Raw genomic sequence first — 19,798 nt, 5'->3', positions numbered from 1 at the left:
TAGTGAATTTTCAGAGGGCTGAAATGATTATTTTCAACAATTTTTTCTGGTCACAGCTACAGCATGTGGATGGTTCCCGGGCCAAGGATAAAACCCAAACAACATCAGTGATGATACTGGATCCTAAACCACTAGGCCACCAGGGAACTCCTATTTTTGACAATTTTGTCCAGCTCCATATTTCTTTAGAGAAAGGATTTCTTAACTCTATCATATCCAAGGTTGATTCATCTAAAATTTAATTTTCAGTTAAATGTTTTGTGTCTATGTGTGTCTGTTTTTTGTTTTATGACTGCACCCATGGCATATGGAAGTTCCTCAGCCAGGGACTGAATGCAAGCTGCAACTGCAACCTATGCCATAACTGCAGTAATACCAGGTCCTTTTGACTCATGCACTGGGCCAGGGATTGCACCTGCATCTCCACAGCGACCCAAGTTGCTGCTATCAAATTCTTAACCCACTGTGCCACAGCAGGAATTCCTAAGTTAAATGTTTTGATTGTAAACAGTAATTAATTAGTAATAGAGTAATTAAGTATTAACACAGCACTCAAAATTCAAATACCAACGGAAGTGCTTGGGGTCTTTAGGAAATGAAAAACTGACTAATGTGCTTAACTAACTTGAGGCATTATTAAATAAAAGTATGTTTAAATATGTATGCTAAAATATAAGAATAATCATGAGGAACAGAATGCTTACATTCTAAATTATTAAAAGGTAAATACTAAAATTCTTGTCAATTGAATAAAAAGCAGGAGGAGGAAGAGGGAAATTGTACAGAATTCTAAATAGCAAATCCAGTATCAGTAATTATGTGAATTATGATTAGGTAAATTTAATATAGTAAAACTTAGAGGTTCTCTGATTATGTTAATAAAATAAAATTACACTGTTTATACAGATAAATTGAAAATAGAATGACGTAATAAAGAAAACATTGTCAGGACTGGAAAGGGAGCACCAGGCAAATAAGGCAAAGAAACTGTACAACAATACTGAAGTCAGACAAAACCAAGTTCAAGCTTTTAAAAAGAAAATAGGGATATTTTATATAATTGACATATTAAACATTAATATTTTATATTCATATTTATTCAGAAATAACATGAAATTTTATGTAACTAGCAACATAGCTTTGAAATAAAGTAAAAGAAGATGAAATAATAGAACCACAATAAGAAATTAACCAATCCACAGTTCCCATTGTGACTCGGAACAAACCTGACTAGTACCCATGAAGATGTGGGCTCAATCCCTGGCCCTTAACAGTGGGTTAAGCATCTGATGTTTCCACGAGCTGTGGTGTAGGTTGCAGCTGTGTGGTGCTATGGCTGTGGTATAGGCTGGCAGCTACAGCTCTGATTTGGCGCCTAGCCTGGGAACTTCCATATGCTGCAGGTGTGGCGCTAAAAAAAAAAAAAAAAAAAAAAAAAAAAAAAAAAAAAAAAAAAAAAGACTGAAAGGAAGAAATTAATCCACAGCCTGGATGGACTATAACACAGCTCTCTCTGAAAACAGTATATTAATTTTAAAAAAGAGAAAGAATTACATAAAACATAGTATCAATCATACACACACAGACACATACTTGTATATAAACCAAGAATGTGTGACTGTTCACAGAAAACAGACATATTCGACCATGTATTGGCCACAAAGCACATTTCAACCAGTTCCAAAAGGCTGACATCATTTGCTGACTATAATACAATACAATTCAATTGAAAAGTGAAAACTAAAACACTCTCCCATTGTCTCCCCAAAAAGCTGTTTATAATGAAAATGGCAATTTAAACTTAGGATGAATTAAATTACACATAGCAACACTTCGGACATGTACAAAAAGCACACACAAAAAATTTATAAATGCATTTATTAAATATTATTGAAGTTTAAAATGCATTTATTAAATACTATTGAAGTTTAAAATAGGAAAAATGTGCTTTTAATTCAAAAGACAAAAAACTCAAAAGAAGGGAGTTCCTGTCTTGGTGCAGAGCAAACAATTCTGACTAGGAACCATGAGATTTCAGGTTCGATCCCTGGCCTCACTCAGTGGGTTAAGGATCCAGTCAGCTGTGGTGTAGGTTGCAGATGTGGCTCGGATCTGGCATTGCTGTGGCTCTGGCATAGGCTGGCAACAACAGCTCCAATTAGAACCCTAGCCAGGGAACCCTCAATATGCCATGGGTGCAGCCCTGAAAAGACAAAAGACAAAAAAAAAAAAAAAAAAAAAAAAAAAAAAAAAAACCTCAAGAAAATGGCATAATAGTAATGAAGATAAATATTAAAATATAAATAACTAGAAACTCATGTACTAAAAGCAAAGGCTGGTTACTGAAAAAGACCAACAAATAGATCATATATTTGATCAGAAAAATAAACAACATATAAACTATAATGGAGAAAAGAGACAAAATTGAATACTACTTTATAAGTTTATACTGTACCAACAAAATGAAAATCTAAATGAATTGGACAATTTCTAGAAAAATATGAGCTTTCAAAAATGGGGAAAGAGTAGCAGTAAAGTGTTTAAAAGACCAATACTACAGAAGAAACTAAAAAGTCTATCAAGATCCATTGCCCTTAAAATGCAGTAGTCCCAGATGGTATATTTTGGGAGTAATCTGTTTCTAAGCAATAACTTAGAACTTATCCATAAACCAACTGTCTCAGAATATAGAAAAAGACGAAAGTAATTTCTTTTATAATGTTAATACAAATACCAGACAGGAGAAGAAAACTGTACACTGATCTCATTTAAGGATGCAAATATTATTTAACAGATCTTTAACAGGTAGCTGAATATTTTTCCCAGTACACTCATGGAAGAGACCATCCTTTCTCTGTTGTATATTCTTGAATCCTTTATTGTAGATTTATTGACCATAAGAAGGTGGGTTTATTTTTGGGTTCTCTATCCTGTTCCACTGATCCCTGTGTCTGTTTTTTGTGTCAGCGCCATACTGTTTTGATTACTGTACCTTTTCGGTATAGTCAGAGGGTCAAGGCACATGACTACTCCAACTCCATTCCTTCTCAAGATTGTTTTGGCTATTTGGGGTCTTTTACGTTTCCATACAAATTTTAAAAATTTCTGTTCTAGTTACGTGGAAAATATTACTAATAATTTGATAGGGATTGCATTGCATCTGTAGATTGCCTTGGGTAGTATAGTCATTTTAATATTAATTCTTACAATCCAAGAACACAGTATATTTTTTCATCTGTGTCATTTCCTTTCATCAGTGTCTTAGTTTTCTGTTTCCTTAGGTAAGTCATTCCTAGGTATTTTATTCTTTTTGATTTAATGGTAAATGGGATTATTTCCTAAGTTTTTTCCTGATATTTCATTAGCATATAGAAATACAAAAATTTATGTATATTAATTTTGTATTCAGTAATTTTATAGAATTCAGTGATGAGTTCTAGTAGTTCTCTGGTGGCATCTTTAGGATTTTCTATGTACAGTATCATGTAATCTGCAGTGACAGTTTTACTTTTTTTTGCCCAATTTGGATTCCTTTTATTTCTTTTTCTTCTCTAATTGCTGTGGCTAGGACTTCCAAAACCATGTTGAATAAAAGTGGCAAGAGTGGGCATCCTTGTCTTGTTCCCGATCTTGGAGGAAATACTTTTCAGCTTTTGACCACTGAGTCTGTTAGCTGTGAATTGGTCATATATGGCCTTTATTAAAATCATAATAGAAAAGATTTTTTAAAAGTATGTGTATAACTGAATCACTTTGCTGTACAATGGAAATTAACACTGTAATTAAACTATACTTCAATTTTTTAAAAAAGAATACAAGGAGTTCCCACCAGGGGTTAAGAATCCGACTGCAGTGGCTGGGGTCACTGTGGAGGCATGGGTTTAATCCCTGGCCTGGTGCAGTGTACTAAAGGATCCAGCATAAGCTGCAGCTGTGGCTTAGATTCAATCCCTGGGCCAGGAGCTTCTATATGCTGCAAGTGTGACCATAAAATTTAAAAAATGATACTTGCACACCAATGCTCACAGCAGCATTCTTACAATAGCCAAGAGGATGCAAACCAGCTGTCCGTCAACAGATGAATGGATAAAGATGTGGTATGTACATACCACGGAATATTTCTCAGTCATAAAAAAGAATGAAATTATGCCATTTGCAGCAATATGGACAGACCTAGAGATTATCATATTAAGAGAAAAATAAATCATATGATATTTACATATGGACTCTATAAAAAATTGATACAAATGAATTTATTTACAAAACAAAAATAGAATTACAGACATAGAAAGCATACTTATGGTTACCAAAGGGATAATGGGGTAGGGGTAGATAAATTAAGAGTTTGGAATTAACATAAAATAAACAAACAAGGACCTGATGAACTATATAAAATCTTGTAATAACCTATAATGGAAAAGAAACTGAAAAATATATGTATGTATAACTAAATCAATTTGTTGTAACCTGAAACTAACACAACATTGTAAATTACAGTTCAATTATGCTTAAAGAATGCAAATAAAAAAATTTATATAACTATTAACAAATCAACTTCATCACTTCACTGACTGGAAAATACACATACTTCTTACAACCTAACAATATTTATCCCAAGAATGCAAGCATGTTTTAATAGAAAAAATATATATCAAAATACTCTACTTCATTAAGTGAGCAAAAGACTATATTAAACAGCTATACTGAGAAGTTAATAAAACTTAAATCCAATTATTTAAGTGAACAAGTTAGTGACAGACAGGAACTTCACTTGAGAAGGATACTTAAGAATAAACTTGCAAATATACTTAATGCTGAAATATTATGAGTATTACAAGTCAGGAATAGAACAGATGCCTTCTCTTACACCTAGTATTCAAATTATCTAACAGTCTTAGCAATAAGCAATAATAAAATAAAAACAAACAAATGATGAATATTGGAAGGAATATATAAAACTAATTGCTTGCAAAGAATAGAATTACCCAGAAAATCCAAAACAACCAGTTGATAATTAGAACAAGAGAATGACCAAATACATGATAAGCCAAAAAGAAAACATTCCAGTTCAAAAGCAGTAACATTAAAATACCATTAAGTAAGAAGGTCTTTAATAACAAAGCGCTTAAGTTCCCATCATGGCTCAGCAGAAAGGAATTTGATTAGTATCCATGAGGACGCAGGTTCAATTCCTGGCCTCACTCAGTGGGTAAGGATCCAGCATTACCATGAGCTGTGGTGTGGGTCGCAGATGCAACTTGGATCCTGCATTGATGTGGCTGTGGTGTAGGCCAGAGGCTACAGTTTCAATTCCACCCCTAGCCTGGGAACCTCCATATGCTGTGGGTGCAGCCCTAAAAAGACAAAAACAAAGAGCAGAAAACAAAAATAATTGCATACTCTAAGAATTAAAAGTGTAGGGACTCACTTTACCAGGTATCAAAACATTATAGTCTGGGAGTTCCCGTCGTGGTGCAGTGGTTAACGAATCCGACTAGGAACCATGAGGTTGCGGGTTCGGTTCCTGCCCTTGCTCAGTGGGTTAACGATCCGGCGTTTCCGTGAGCTGTGGTGTAGGTTGCAGACACGGCTCGGATCCCGAGTTGCTGTGGCTCTGGTGTAGGCTGGTGGCTATAGCTCCGATTCAACCCCTAGCCTGGGAACCTCCATATGCCGCGGGAGCAGCCCAAGAAATAGCAACAACAACAAAAAGACAAAAAAAAAAAAAAATTATGGTCTGCTATCTAGCCAAGCATATTACTGGGGCTGTGCCAGACAAGTATAGCAATGGAGCACAATAGAGATCCAAAAACAAAATTGATTTAATATTTGGTAAAGGTCGCATTCAGGTTATGTAGGTAAAAAGACATACTGTTCAATAAACAATACAGACACAATCAGCTGTCAATTTAGATACAAAATAAGGTCCAAGCTCACAACATTCTCAAAAACAAATCATTCATATGAACATAAAATGTTTAAATTATATGATGTATAGTCATAATATATCATATATATGACACTATTTTATGAGTTGGTTTTTAAAGGTCTTAAAGCAACAAAACAAAAATAAAAGTAAAAAATGTATATAATTGGCTATATCGAGAATCTAACTTCTCTAAGACTGAAGACACCATTAAAACCTTAAAAGATACAGAGAAGGAGAAAATTTTTCCAAGGTCTACAAATGACAATGAATTTGTATCTAAAAAAAATCTCAAAAGATATTCCTTAACATCAGGAAAGGGCAAACAAGCTAAGAAGAAAAAAAGGGAAACCCTTTTTAAGTATGTACAAAGAATCGAGTACAAGGTAGCTGTAGAGTTATGAGAAATTGGAACCTATCAGGAGGAGAATTTCAAAATAAACTATCCTATTAGAAGACATTAATACTATAAGGCAATTTTTTAAAGTGAGGTAGCCAAATCTCCATTCACAAGGAAGCATTCCAAATGCATCGAGTTTTAAAAGCTGCTGAAAGACATTTACACTCATATATATGTTTTTAAGCTGAGTTAGGGAGGAGAGTGGATCTGGAAGAATATATACAAAAGTAATATTTCTAGAGTGGTAAATGGGATTACTGATTTTTTGCTTTGTTTTGGTTTTAACTTCACCTGTAAAGTTTGAATTGCTGACAATGTTTTCGTGTATCATTTTCTACCCATTAAAAAGAAGATTATATAAACCCAACCCCACATGGCCTGGCCGCAAAGGAACCAAGCAACATAGCTGATAGATTGCAGATCTGCCTCTTTTGTTCCTGGAGTTCTTAGGAGAAACTATAGGATTCTATAGGATAATCTATAGGAATCAAAAGGATAAACTCTGACCCTGAGAGAGACTAATAGGCAACTCCTTGGGTTCTTTTTGCTAAATTGGGAGGATGTGAAAGGTGGAATCAGCAGGGAAACTTTGACCTGTGAAATAAGATAATCTTTGGTTAGTTTGCAATGCAGTCCCTTAAGAGCTGCAGAGAAGAGCAGCCTTCTTGGGAAAGGCCACCTTTGATTCTGAAGGGTCGGGGGAAGAAATCCCATGAAGGTCCTTTTAATTTTCTGATGTATTTTAAGCCCTTGCATTGAACTTGGAAGAGATATTGAAATAATCAAATGTAAAATGTTTCAGCTGAGCAGGCTGTGTTCCCTTAAGTGATGTAAATTGCATGTGCCATTTAACATAGCTTTATCTCTGCAGATTGTATTCTAATAGGTAAATTTATCTTCCCTGTGCTAGAGTTTCTTACCAATTCTTGGAAGGTCTGTGCATTATCTTTCAAGCCCTCACTCACCAAAAGACTAGAAAGAGATGCTCATATTTAACATTTACATCACTGGAAACAAGTCAGAAAAAAAAAAAAAAATGGCCAGATCGTTGCCCCATCTGGACTTTTAACTTCTGGTAAGTGATGCTATTTAAAACAAATCATCTAGATAGCGTCAAAAGGTCTGATGTCTGTCTACCACGGGAAGCCTGAGGGTAGGACCACAGCTGGGAATAAGCATGGATTCCAGCTTTCCAAAGGAAATGAGCAGTAACACTTATCATCCTGGTTGACAGGCAAGTTTCACAGGTGAAACTTGGGGCTTCACCTGAGAAAAGGAGATTATTCCATATTCCTGTGCTTTTAGAAGCTGGGTTCTAGATTTAAAAGGTTTAGGTTCAAAGGTACTCTCACTGAGATGAGAAGGGGAGAGTACTCCTTTAATAAGGGCTCAGGGACAGGGACATGTACATAGTAAAAGAAGCCAGAGCCAGGCAAAGACTGGTCCACTAGGGCACCCATATAGAGTAGTTTGTGCTCCCAAACTCCCAAACCAGGTTCATCTGAGGTCTATTTACCTTCCCTGTATGTTCATTAATCCATTTTCTTATTCTCAAAGTTTCAGGTTAAAACTAGCTACTTCCTTGCAGTGAAGGTTTAAGGCAATAGCCAGGAGTTTGTTTTTCGTTTTGCAGGGGTTTAGGGTTGTTTCAGTTTGGGGCTTGAAAATCCTCTAAAAGATTTAATAAAAAAAAAAAAAATCTATGTATCTTGTCATACATTTTTTAATTTGGTAATTTAAAATTTTTCGTCACAAGTTTAAATAACTGCAAAGACCAACTTGTGGCATATTAGGAATATTGCCATTTTAAAATCCAAACATTAAAAAAAAAAAAAGAAATCCAAATGTTGCATCATTTGTTAAACACTTTCCACAGAATATTGAGATTTCATATACTTCATCCATTTAAAACATTAACAAGCTCTATTTTAACAGTCCAAACTTTACATCATTCCTTTTCCTCCCAGAACTTATATTTCCAATCCATTTCCCCCATAGATTTTTATCATAATGTAAATTTTATGCTTGAAAGTATTTTATTGATCACCCTATTATAATTCTCTGCAATAAAAATAAGTAAATTAATGAAAATGCATTTTATTTAATTTCCAGTAGCTGTACAGATCTAAATGCTAAAGAGTTTCTTCTAATTAAGTTATCATACTAATTTTTTATTTGTAGGTGATTTTGATAAGTAATTTCAAATTTAAAACATATGTTTTCACAGGAAAGGCATTTCTTAATGAGATGGATGTGGCTTTTTAAAATTACTTTACATATACATAGAACATTTTCCATTACTAGAGACAATTTATCAACTTTATTCTTTATGTAAGCATTTTAGACAACTGTTCATATATACAAGTAAGTGCAAATGCAAGGAACTTTATTATAGTAATGGCTTTCATTTTCCCTAATTCTTTACAAGTGACATACAAAGCAAAAAACCTAATAAATTAATTTACATCACCTCCCCATTGACAACCCCTTTAAGTCTTCCTTCGGCTTTAATGCAAGCAAAGAATTGGAACCACCTGAGTTGCTAAAGGCTCTGTTACAACTGCACTGATAACCATTCATTTTCTTGCACCAGCACTCTAATGCTTCCCCTTGATTGCTCCTTAGAAGCTTTTCCACCGCAAGCCAATGCACAGAGAAAGATCTAGAATGGGCAAGACCAATGCCTTTCCTTAACAAAGCATGAAAGAGGAAAAATGGAAGGGGCAGTCAGAAAAGAGAACCTGCAAACCACTGGCATATTCTCAGGCAGATCAATTTTAGGGAAGCAATCATACAGAAATTGAGAATCCGGAATCACTGTTCTTGTTGGTCCTTGGAAGGCCATCATGTACAGCCAGGGAAATGTTTGCCCCAGGTTGAAAACAGGTGGGATAGTGAAAGGGGTAACACTTTGGTCTTGAGATAGATGCTTAGTACAGAATGGTTGAGACACAGATGCCTAGCTGAAGTGGCAATGACAATTCACTATATTTGTGGAAATATTTATCATTCCAGAGATTCCTAGAAATATGAGGCAATAACTGGATTTCTTACAGTCAGTGTGATGGGATCCCAAAGTGTTTGAGCATGTAATTGAAATAGCATCAGATTACTAAATAACAGGAAAAAGCTGTTCCCCTTATTCTCTCAATTATCCAAAAGCAACAAGAGAAAAAAACAAAATGGCAAACTCCATCTTCAATAAAACCAGGATATCTGTAACTCTGAACCCAATATATGAACAAGGTATCTGTAACTCTGAACACAATACAAAATTGTGGCTGCCATACACAATGAAAATAAAATTGGGGTGTGGGAAAATACCAGGGCAAGATGCATGTAGCAACAAATGAGGAGAAAAAAAGGCAGAGTAAACACCTTTAAATATACCTAAATATTGAAAGGTATACCATATTTTTAAACATAAAAACATAATGTTAGCACTTTCATAACCTATATTTATACAACCCCAATGAAACTACCAACAGGATTTAAATTTAGACAAACGGACTATAACGTTCCTATGAGAAAAGGAAAAAAAATATATCAAAAATCTAAAAAGGTACAACAATGAGGAAGAAATGCTCTAGGAGATATTTAACTACATTAAAAGTGTGGTACTAGTACATAAGTAGACATATCAATAAAACATATTAGAAAGTCCAGAAATAGACCAAGAAAATTATACACCATACAGGAATTATAAAGGTTGATTTTCAAATTGGTGGAGAAAATATAGATTATTCAATAAATGCTGTTGGGCCATCTGGTTAGTAAAGCAAGAAAGAAGAAACACATTTGGATTAATACTTTGTAACAGGAAAAATTCCAAATTGAGTAAATATTTAAACTTTAAAACCCAAACCATAAAAAGCACTAGAGGAAAAAAACGGAAGACCATTTTTATAATCTCAAAGTTGGAAAGGCCTTTCTACAGGTGAAGAAAAACCCTGGAGTCACAAAACACTGATAAATTCAACCCTGTAAAAATAAAAATGCATACCTAAAAAGACTACCATATATCAAAAGATAAATGAAAAACGTAGCAGTATTTCTAACATTATATTCAAAAGTCTAATTTCTCGTGTAAGAAACAAAAACGACGACCAAAGAAAACAAGCACAAACAAAGGACATCAAAAGAGGGTTCGCAGAAACAAAAATCAAACAATTCTAAAGATTAAGAGGTATTCGGCCTCAGTCTCAACTAGAAAAAACTAATCAAAAAAAATCAAAACTACAAGCTCTGAGTTTTCACCTGTCACATTGACATTGAGCAAAAAGTTTGAGAACTCACAGAGGTGCTCTGCCAGTCTGAGTTGTCTCTCGCCTCCAGTTCCACCTTCTAAACTCGTGGAGGCTGGATCTGGGACTGCTCACCGCCTTTCCCCTTTGCCATCCCGCGCGGGTGCAGAGTCAGCCAACAGGAGCTACCAGAGGCCAAGAGAAAGGCTGAAAGCAAAGAAGGGACTTGCTCCACCCTTTCCGCTTCCTGTTCCCGCCCACGTTACCCCAGCAACTATTTTCACCTGTAGCATCAATCCTTAACCACAGCCGCAGCTGAATCCAGATTGTGGTTTTTCCAGCACTCAGAGTCAGTCTGACCTTTCCGCTCTAGGTAAACCATCACTAACCAGTTAATACTCCCTCCTTGAAAGTCTAGTCCCCTGGCACATGGGGTCCCTCCTCCAAGCTCAGAGCACCAGGTGAGTAAGATCCTCCTCTAAAGAGCATTTCAATACTATGAGGTTCCCTCCTCTAAGCGGGTAAGCTTTAATTATTTCAACCTCCTCACTTGTTCCTCCAGCATTAGAGATGATAGCTGCTTTTTGCAATTGCTACCTCCCTGGTACCTTAGTATTCTCATCTTGTCTTAATTGTCTTCTTGACAACTTTATACCTAGTGAATAGTTCTTCATGTGAAACTCAGTTTAAGTAATTTGTCTGGCGAATGATTGGATCTTAGCTGGTACAGTGGCCAAAGGTGTGGAGACACGGGCAGTTTCAAACATTATTGGCGTTAACTGATACACACACACATCCAAGAAAGCTGGAATGTCACAGCTAGGAATTTATCACAGATTTACTCATTTGTGTGTGAAATGCTGTGTGTAAAAGGAAATTTATTGTATCTTTGTGTATAAAAGCAAAAGACTGGAGGAAAGAAAAAAGTTAATCAGAAAATTTATTGTACATTTGTACATAAAAGCAAAAGATTGGAGGGAAAGAAAAAAGTTAAATAAATTACAATGTATTCATTATTGAAACACTTTGCAGAAAATTTTTTTAAATGTTTTTACTTTACACCTTGCCAGTTTATTTGTTTCCGTTTGACAGTATCAAGGTAATTGACTGAAACTGATATAATATGTACTCAATGGTGTTTTTTTTCTTTCAGTTGTTCTGGTTAAGCACAGAGGAAATTCTTTGCTGATGCCTTCCTAACAACAACTCATATCTGGAATTTGTTTTTTTTAAACCATTTAAATGCAGTGATAAAGATTTAAAATAAATGCTGGCAGCTGAGGACACACTTTTTTTCCTCTTCTGCCATTCACCTGCACATCAACTCAGGATACCTAACTGATCAAGGACTGTGTTGTTAAAAAGCTAATACAGCACAGAGGAGCCTATTTTTCTTTCCAAGCTGAGATAAAAGTATTCTAGGGAGATTTCCAGTTATTAACCTCTTGTTTGGGACATAATCAGTACTTTTTCCTTAAAAATTACTTTTCAGAAGTTCTGATCATGGCTCAGCGGTTACCGAACCTGACTAGCATCCATGAGGATACAGGTTCAATCCCTGACCTCCCTCAGTGGGTTAAGGATCCTGCGTTGCTGTGAGCTGTGGTGTAGGTCACAGACGCGGCTTGGACCTGGCATTGCTGTGGCTGTGGTGTAGGCTAACAGCTGTAGCTCCGACTCGACCCCTAGCCTGGGAATCTCCATACGCCACAGGTGTGACCCTAAAAAGACAAAAGACCAAAAGAAAAAAAAAAAGTTTTTAGTAGCTCGCTGGAAATAATGTTGCTGTCAGGAAATATATTGTCAAGTTTTGTCTTGATATCACTTTCAGACCCTTGATGTGAATCCCAGGCCCAGGATAACTGTAATCTGGATGGTTTCTAGCAAGGGGGAAGGTTAGAAATAATTTTTAAAAAGCTCTATTCTGTACCAGTATGGAATGATTTCCAAGATATTGGTAAGTGCAAAAAGAAGAGTATGGAAAGAGTGTGTTTTTATGCTTCTGTTTGCATTTTTAAATTCAAAAGAATATGCATTTGTGTAGAGTATTTCTGGAAGGGCACACAAGAACTGGATACCTAAGGAAGAGGAATGAGAGAGGGGCTTAAATTTACTATATACCCTTTTGCATCTCCTGAATTTTGTAATATGTACATGCATTACCTATACTTTAAAAATGTCATGCAAAACGTCTTTATCAAATCTGGGAAAAAGAAATACAGAGGACTTTCTAGTTCAAAATTTCAAGCTGTGTGAAAATGTTTATCTGCTCACTTTCCCAAAGAGATGGTAAAAGAACAAAAATGATATAAATTCACAACAATGAAGAGAACGGGAGGGAAGCTATTAGCAAGTGAAATATTTCTAAACATTTCTGGAAGAGGAGAAAGCAAATGAAAGATTCTGAATCTGGGCAAAGGAAACCATAGCCTGAAATACATGAGGGAGGGGAAGATTGATAAGGAGCCAAGGAGAGGAAAAATCTACCTCAGGAGAACTGGAGAGACACTAGCCTGCCCTTAAGACTCTGGGAACCACAGGCAATGAGAACTGGACCCTGAAAACTGTTAACAGCATCGCCCCCTGCCACACACACACACACACACACACACACACACACACACACACACACACACACACACACACACACACACACACACACACAGCAATCCCTTCCATAATGGTTTGACAAGAATAGTTGGTAGATAAGTATTTTACCTCCAGGCCAAAAATCAGTAGGTAAACAATGGGCACTTTTCTAAAAGAACTTGACGAAAATGAAACAAAGCAAGCTGGTCATGACCCCAGGGTCCCAAAGGTCCGGAGGGCCCTTTAGCTTGTGTTACTTCAGCTAAGTATCCAAAAAAGAAAGCCCAGCAATGGAGACACACACACAGGACTTTTTCTATAGTCTTATTTTTACATATCATTCATAGACGTTCCCGTCATGGCTCAGCAGAAACAAATCTGACTAGCATCAATGAGGATACAGGTTCAATCCCTCGCCTCCCTCAGTGGGTTAAGGATCTGGCATTGCCATGAGCTGTGGTGTAGATTGCAGATACAGCTCAGATCTGGCATTGCTGTGGATGTGGCGTACATAGGCCAGCAGCTACAGCTCCAATTCCACCCCTAGCCTGGGAACCTCCATATGCTGTGGGTGTGTTCCCAAAAATACAAAAAAAAAAAAAAAGAAAGATGCATAACCAAGTATCCTTTGTGTAGGAAAGGATGCATCATGAAACAAAGGATTTAGATAAAGAAGGAGTAAAGTAACAGGTTATTTAGGGAGCACAACTTTAAAAGGAAACTCTAATATTTTCAGACATAATTTCATATATTGAGCAGGAGGACATTGGTCCCCAACTTTTAGGGTTTCCCAGGTAAAATCTGAAACTGACTCCCAAACTCAGAGGGTGAAGAGAAGAGGCAGACCACTCCAGACTGGTGGGTGGCAAGAAAGGGAACTTACACACAATGCTTACTTGGGCATTCGCAAAATGAGTAGATCTCCACAACTGCCCACCAGAATCTTGAAAGTTTATATAGAGACCTAAAGGTGGTTCAGTGGCCTATCCAGTCCAAAGGGTCTCAACAACATGATGCTCTCTCCAGGCAGCAGGTTTTTTTCTGGTTTTTGCGATTGCTCCTCCTCTGACGGAGGTCATTGAGAATTGATTCCCCCAGGGCAATAGGAGGCTCCTCACTCCATCCCAGTCCTTGGAATGCATGTTCCACCCACTGTTCCTATACTAGGAGCTCTTTTCAAGGATGCTGCCTTGAGAATTTAGAAGTAAAAATATATAATTACCCATTTTAAAAGTATTAACAAAGGATTGAAAGATGAAATGAAGGAAATCTCTCTGAAGTACAACCTAAACTCAAAGAGACAGAAAACAAAACCATAAAATATCAGCCCAGAAGTTCCAGCATCCATCCAATAGGAATTCTAGATAGAGGAAACAGTGGGTAAATATTAAAGAACTAATGTAGAAAATTCCAGGAATTAGGTAAACAATTTTCCAGACTAAAATGGTCCAGTATCTGTGCAATACAATGAATGAGGAGAAAAATACCCATATCTAATCCCAAATTCTTGAAGTTTCAGAACACTGAGAGTAAAGAAACTATCCTAAAAATTGCCTGAAGTGCGTGTGGGGCGGGGGGGAACAGTTCACTCAAAAATGAGAAGCAAATTGACATTAGACCTGACAAATCAACATGAATTTTAAAAGATGAAACTCTCCAAAGTAAGAAAGCAAAAAATATTTTCATCTTAGAATTTGATAGCCAAGGTATCAACTCAATATGAGAGAACAATAAAGACATTTTTTTCCAAACATGTAAAGACCCAGAGCATTTATCTCCCTCCTACCATACTCTTTCTTGGAAAATTACCTTAAGACATGCTCCAACAAATTGAGGTAAACAAAACAAAAGAAGATAGATACACAATCAAAACACTGGAACTCCAGTCTAGGAGAGTAACAAGAATGGGAAGAACCTAAGTGACATCTCTTCAGCCAACCTAGAGAGTAATCAGCCCAGAAGAGAAAGAAAAGAGTTAGCTCCCCTCCACCCCCAAAAAAGAATCCATAGATCAGGGTGAGGTGGGGAGGATAAAGAGATGACTTTGGTTTAACAGTATTGTTACTGCTACAAAGACAATATAAGGAAAAAGGCAATTAGAAATTCAAAAAAGAGAAAAGCTAGAAGGGAAATATAATCATAGCATATAATTTGGATCTGCAGTGAACAACATTCACAAAGTCATATCATGTAAACACTCCTGAGTTTCAACTTTTAGAACCACTCTGTGGATGAAGCTCATAATTTTTGATTATGTTAATAGATTGCAAGTACTATTAAACTTAGTGATCTAAAAATATAGAAGATATAAGGGAAGTGAAAAGGGGTGGGAGATGAAAAATATAGGGATATTAATTTTTTCATCCTGTAGAATGTAGAGCAAGGAGCAAAGAGATACTGTGTATAGTGCCTCTGCTGACTAGGATTAAAGTAAATGTTACACAAAGTAGCCATAGACTAACATGGTGATGTACCTTCATTTGGGGCAAGTGGTGAGTGTGCACTGACTCCATTTCCATCATAAGAGGAAATCAGAGTTCCTGTCGGGGCTCAGGGGTTACGAACCCAACTAGTATCCATGAGGATGCGGGTTCAGTCCCTGGCCTCGAGCAGTGGGTTAATGATCCGGAGTTGTATTAGCTGTGGTGTAGGTTGCAGCCACGGCTCAGGTCCCACTTTCTTGCGCCTGTGGCGTAGGCCAGCAGCGGCAGCTCTGATTGGACCCCTAGCCTGGGAACTTCCATACACCACATGTGCGGCCCTAAAAAGACAATAATGCTAATGAGGAAGTCTATAGATAATGTCTAAAATCGACAAAATAAGAAATAACAAGGTAGGACTAGAGAAGTCAAGGCTACCTCCATAAAACACATAAATAACTTCAAAAGTTCAAAGTGATTGTCTTGTAGAATGGGACTGAAGGTAGAATGCTGAAGCAGTAGACTACTGCAACTAGAGATTCTCATACTAAGTGAAGTGAGTCCTCAAGGGAAGAGCAAATACCATATGATATTACTTACATGTGAAATCTAAAATATGGCACCAATGAACCTATCTACAAAACAGAAGCAGACTCTTAAACAGAGGAAACAAACTTGTGGTTGCCAAGGGGGAGGGACTGGTAGTTTGGTTAGTAGATGCAAACAATTACATTTAAAATGGATAGATAGCGAGGTCCTACTGTACAGCGTAAGGAACTATATCCAATCCCCTGGGATAGACCATGGTGGAAAATAATTTTTAAAAAAGAATGTGTATATATTATGACCAAGTCACTTTGCTGTGCAGCAGAAATTGGCACATTATAAATCAACTACAATTTAATTAAAAATGACAAACATATTAGTTGGATAAAATGCATATCTATTAAATTTTAAAGGACAGGTTACTTCATCTATTTGTGAGGTTTGGGACATTGGGCTTTCAGATAGATGGGGAAATGTGAACAGGGCCAATAAATATCTTATGAGATCATTTAAACAACTAACAATCTTTCAAACAACCATTTTCTTCAAGGATTCTGGTAAGAGAATGGATAATTTGAAAACTATATGAAATTTCCTAGCCCCCCACAAATAAAGCTTCCCTTCAATCCCCAAAATGTTAGCAGGTTCAGACAGGAAAAAAATACACTGAATAAGATATGAGACCTGGATTTAGGCCCCATATCTGAATCTGACTCACCGCACGACTTTGAGAAAAGCAATCCTCCTGCTTGAACCTTGGTAAGCTCCTCTGCAAAGTGAGAAAGCCGCTCTAGATTAGTGGATCTCTGTGGTGGGTAAGTGGATAAAAGAGTGAAGGATTTCCTGAAAAATTCAAAAAGCATTTCAGTTTTCATGCCCCTCATTCCTAGTCTTTCCTCATAGACACATCATATCCTTTTACTCATCTGTAACTTACAAAGTCTTCTTTGTATTGGATGTGCAGGATGCATTTACAGTGGGGATTCCCACCACGGTAATCTCCTGTAGGCAGCTGCTTATCTCCTCAGCGCTACAAATGTCAGGGAAAGCAACCCATTGTCAGCATCCCCTCTTGTCTTGTACTGATACCTCTAGGAACTGCTCCCTTTCTCTTGCCCTCCTTTGAGTGCCCCTGTGTTTTTCATAGCAGATGGAGCTGCAATGCCTTAGGCATCTTTCACACTCTTAGTTAGCCCCATCATTTTGCCTTTCTTGTTCCTTATTGCCATTCTCTTTCCTTTCTCTAACTCTTCTGTTGCTTCCTATATCTTGGCCCTAGTTCAGTTCCCATTGGGTGCTGCTGACTGAAGGGCAGCCTGCCCTGCTGACACCAAGTGCATGTTATCTATTCTACATTCCCTCCTGCAAAACTAGGAGAGCAGCTGCCCCCATTGTTTTCCTGTTTTTTAATTTTTTATTAAGGTATAGTTTATTTACAATGTTGTGTTAGGTTCGAGTGCATAGCAAAGTGATTCAGTTGTATATATACATAACATATATGTAATATGTACTAATATATATATACTTTTTCATATTCTTTTCCATTATATAATGGTTATTACAAGACATTGAGTATAGTTCCCTGTGTTATACAGTAGGTCCTTGTTGTTTACCTATTTTATATATAGTCGTGTATTATATACACTCTTATTTTTTAATTGTAGTTGATTTACAGTGTTAATTTCTGCAGTACAACAAAGCGATTCAGTGTATGTATATATACATTATCTTTTTTTTACATATTCTTTTCCATTATGGTTTATCATAGGACCATGAATATGGTTTTCTGTGCTATACAGTAAGCCCTTCTCATTTCCCATTGGTTTTCTATCTCCTACAAGGCCTCTATTTTGTTGACTCATTCTGAGTCCCCTTCCTCAGTCCTAGGACCTCCTCCAGACACTGACTTCCCCCATCCTATCGAAAGAGGCTGCGGCACACACTCTCGTTTGTTTGTGGTTTTGTTTTTCTGCTTTTTAGGGCAGCACCCTAGGCATATGGAAGTTCCCAGGCTAGAGGTCAAATCAGAGCTACAGCTACCAGCCTATACCACAGCAAAAGCAACGCGGGGTCTGAGCTGCTCCTGCGACCCACACCACAGCTCACAGCAATGCCTGATCAGCAAAAGGCACATTTAACTTTCTGTTAGGGAAACTGCAGGCTTCTTATTAATAAGCACCCTAGACCTGAGTCCTGATCCCAAACAATTCTCCCACTGCTATATTTTCTCTTTCTTCAAGCCTAAGGCCTCTGTATCATCCTGGGCACAATTTTGAACTGACAGTACATAAAATGCCACTACAGCATAGTGTGCCTAGAGTGCCTTTTGTACCTAGAACTCAACAGTCCCAAGAGAAAGACTATTGCTGAAGCCCTACTACTAACGCAAGGGAACAAAATCAAAGGATGTTTGGAGCTTACTTTTTTCTTTCAACTAAACAACAAGTATAGATAAACTCACTTCTATTCAAGAGAAAGAGAAAAAGATAAAGGAGAAAATGATCCCTAAGAAAAATACTGAATACAAAAGAAGGGGGGAAAAAAAACTCCGTCAAGTTTACAGAAACCATGTGATCACAGCTTATTTGCCCTCTGGTAGAAAGAAGAGAAAATTAGGTCCCTGGCTTGATGGAAGACAATCTTTAAACCTTCCCAGGTTTTCTTCTCTCTTTATTCTTGGAAACCTCTACTTCATTTTTCTCCTAATTATAAGCTTTTATGTTTAATGATACCCCTTCCAGAGTTCTTCTGTGGTGCAGCAGGTTAAGGATCCAGTGTTGTCACTGCTGTGGCTCTGGTTACTATATAGTGTGGGTTTGATCCCAGGCCAGGGAACTTCTGCATGCCATGGGTACAGCTAAAAAATAATCATAACATCCTTTCCTACATCTTACGTTTATTTCCCTTTAACTCAGGGAAAGAGTCTAGATCTGTGGTGTCCAATACAGTAGCCATTGGCTACATATGGCTATTTGAATCTAAATTAATTAAAATTAAATATGGTGGAGTTCCCACTGTGGCTCAGCGGAAACAAACCTGACTAATATCCATGAGGACAAGGGTTCAATCCCTGGCCTCACTCTGTGGGTTAAGGATCCGGCATTGCCGTGAGCTGTGGTATAGGTCACCGATGTGTCAGATCCCGAGTTGCTCTGGCTGTGGTATAGGTTGGCAGCTACAGCTCCGATTGGACACCTAGCCTGGGAACCGCCCTATGCCACAGGTGCAGCCCTAAATAGACAAAAAAAAAAAACCAAAAAAAACACGGTCACAGCCCAGTGGACAGATCACAGACATAGGCTGAGGCTGCAAACAGACTGCTGGGCAGAGGCCCAGGGGACTGATGGGAACTAGGCAACAGGGAGAGCCTTGCCATCTTCACTCTTCCTGTTGTTGTTCTCCAGGGCGAGGACATGAGTGGCAGCATTCTCAGGACCTAAATGTTTAGACAACCTCAACTCCAGATATCAGCTAAGGTGTGAAACATTTTCCAAAACTACCACTGAGTAGTTTTCTGGGGAGCAAAGGGAACAGAATCATTCCCAAATTGGGAAAATGACAAGTTATTTATTAGAGATTTCAGGCATTCCTGGAGCTCCACATCTCTACATTCATGATTAAAACCTTGGGGAAAATTCCATCTATCGGTTTAAGGGAATTATTCAAAATGTGA

The 19,798-nt window shown here is 37.3% G+C and overlaps 1 protein-coding gene across 2 annotated transcripts in view; it reads right to left on the bottom strand.

Moving 5' to 3' along the window:
- LOC100520241 (olfactory receptor 10J1) overlaps positions 1 to 10,760 on the bottom strand; it is a 323,932-nt gene extending 313,172 nt beyond the window's left edge. For both annotated transcript variants that reach the window (XM_085022620.1, XM_003125683.4), the window contains exon 1: positions 10,623 to 10,760. The gene's annotated coding sequence lies outside the window, so the exon portion shown is untranslated. The remainder of the gene's footprint in view (positions 1 to 10,622) is intronic.
- Between the last annotated feature and the right edge of the window lie 9,038 nt (positions 10,761 to 19,798).

This window comes from Sus scrofa, chromosome 4 (assembly GCF_054392235.1).
Source record: "Sus scrofa isolate SSC_HxYL_T2T_F1_AM1 chromosome 4, Sscrofa_HxYL_maternal_Yorkshire_Landrace_v2.0, whole genome shotgun sequence".
Lineage (NCBI taxonomy): Eukaryota > Metazoa > Chordata > Mammalia > Artiodactyla > Suidae > Sus > Sus scrofa.
The sequence above is the reverse complement of the archived record's forward strand: the minus strand, read 5'-3'. Positions and strand labels throughout refer to the sequence as shown.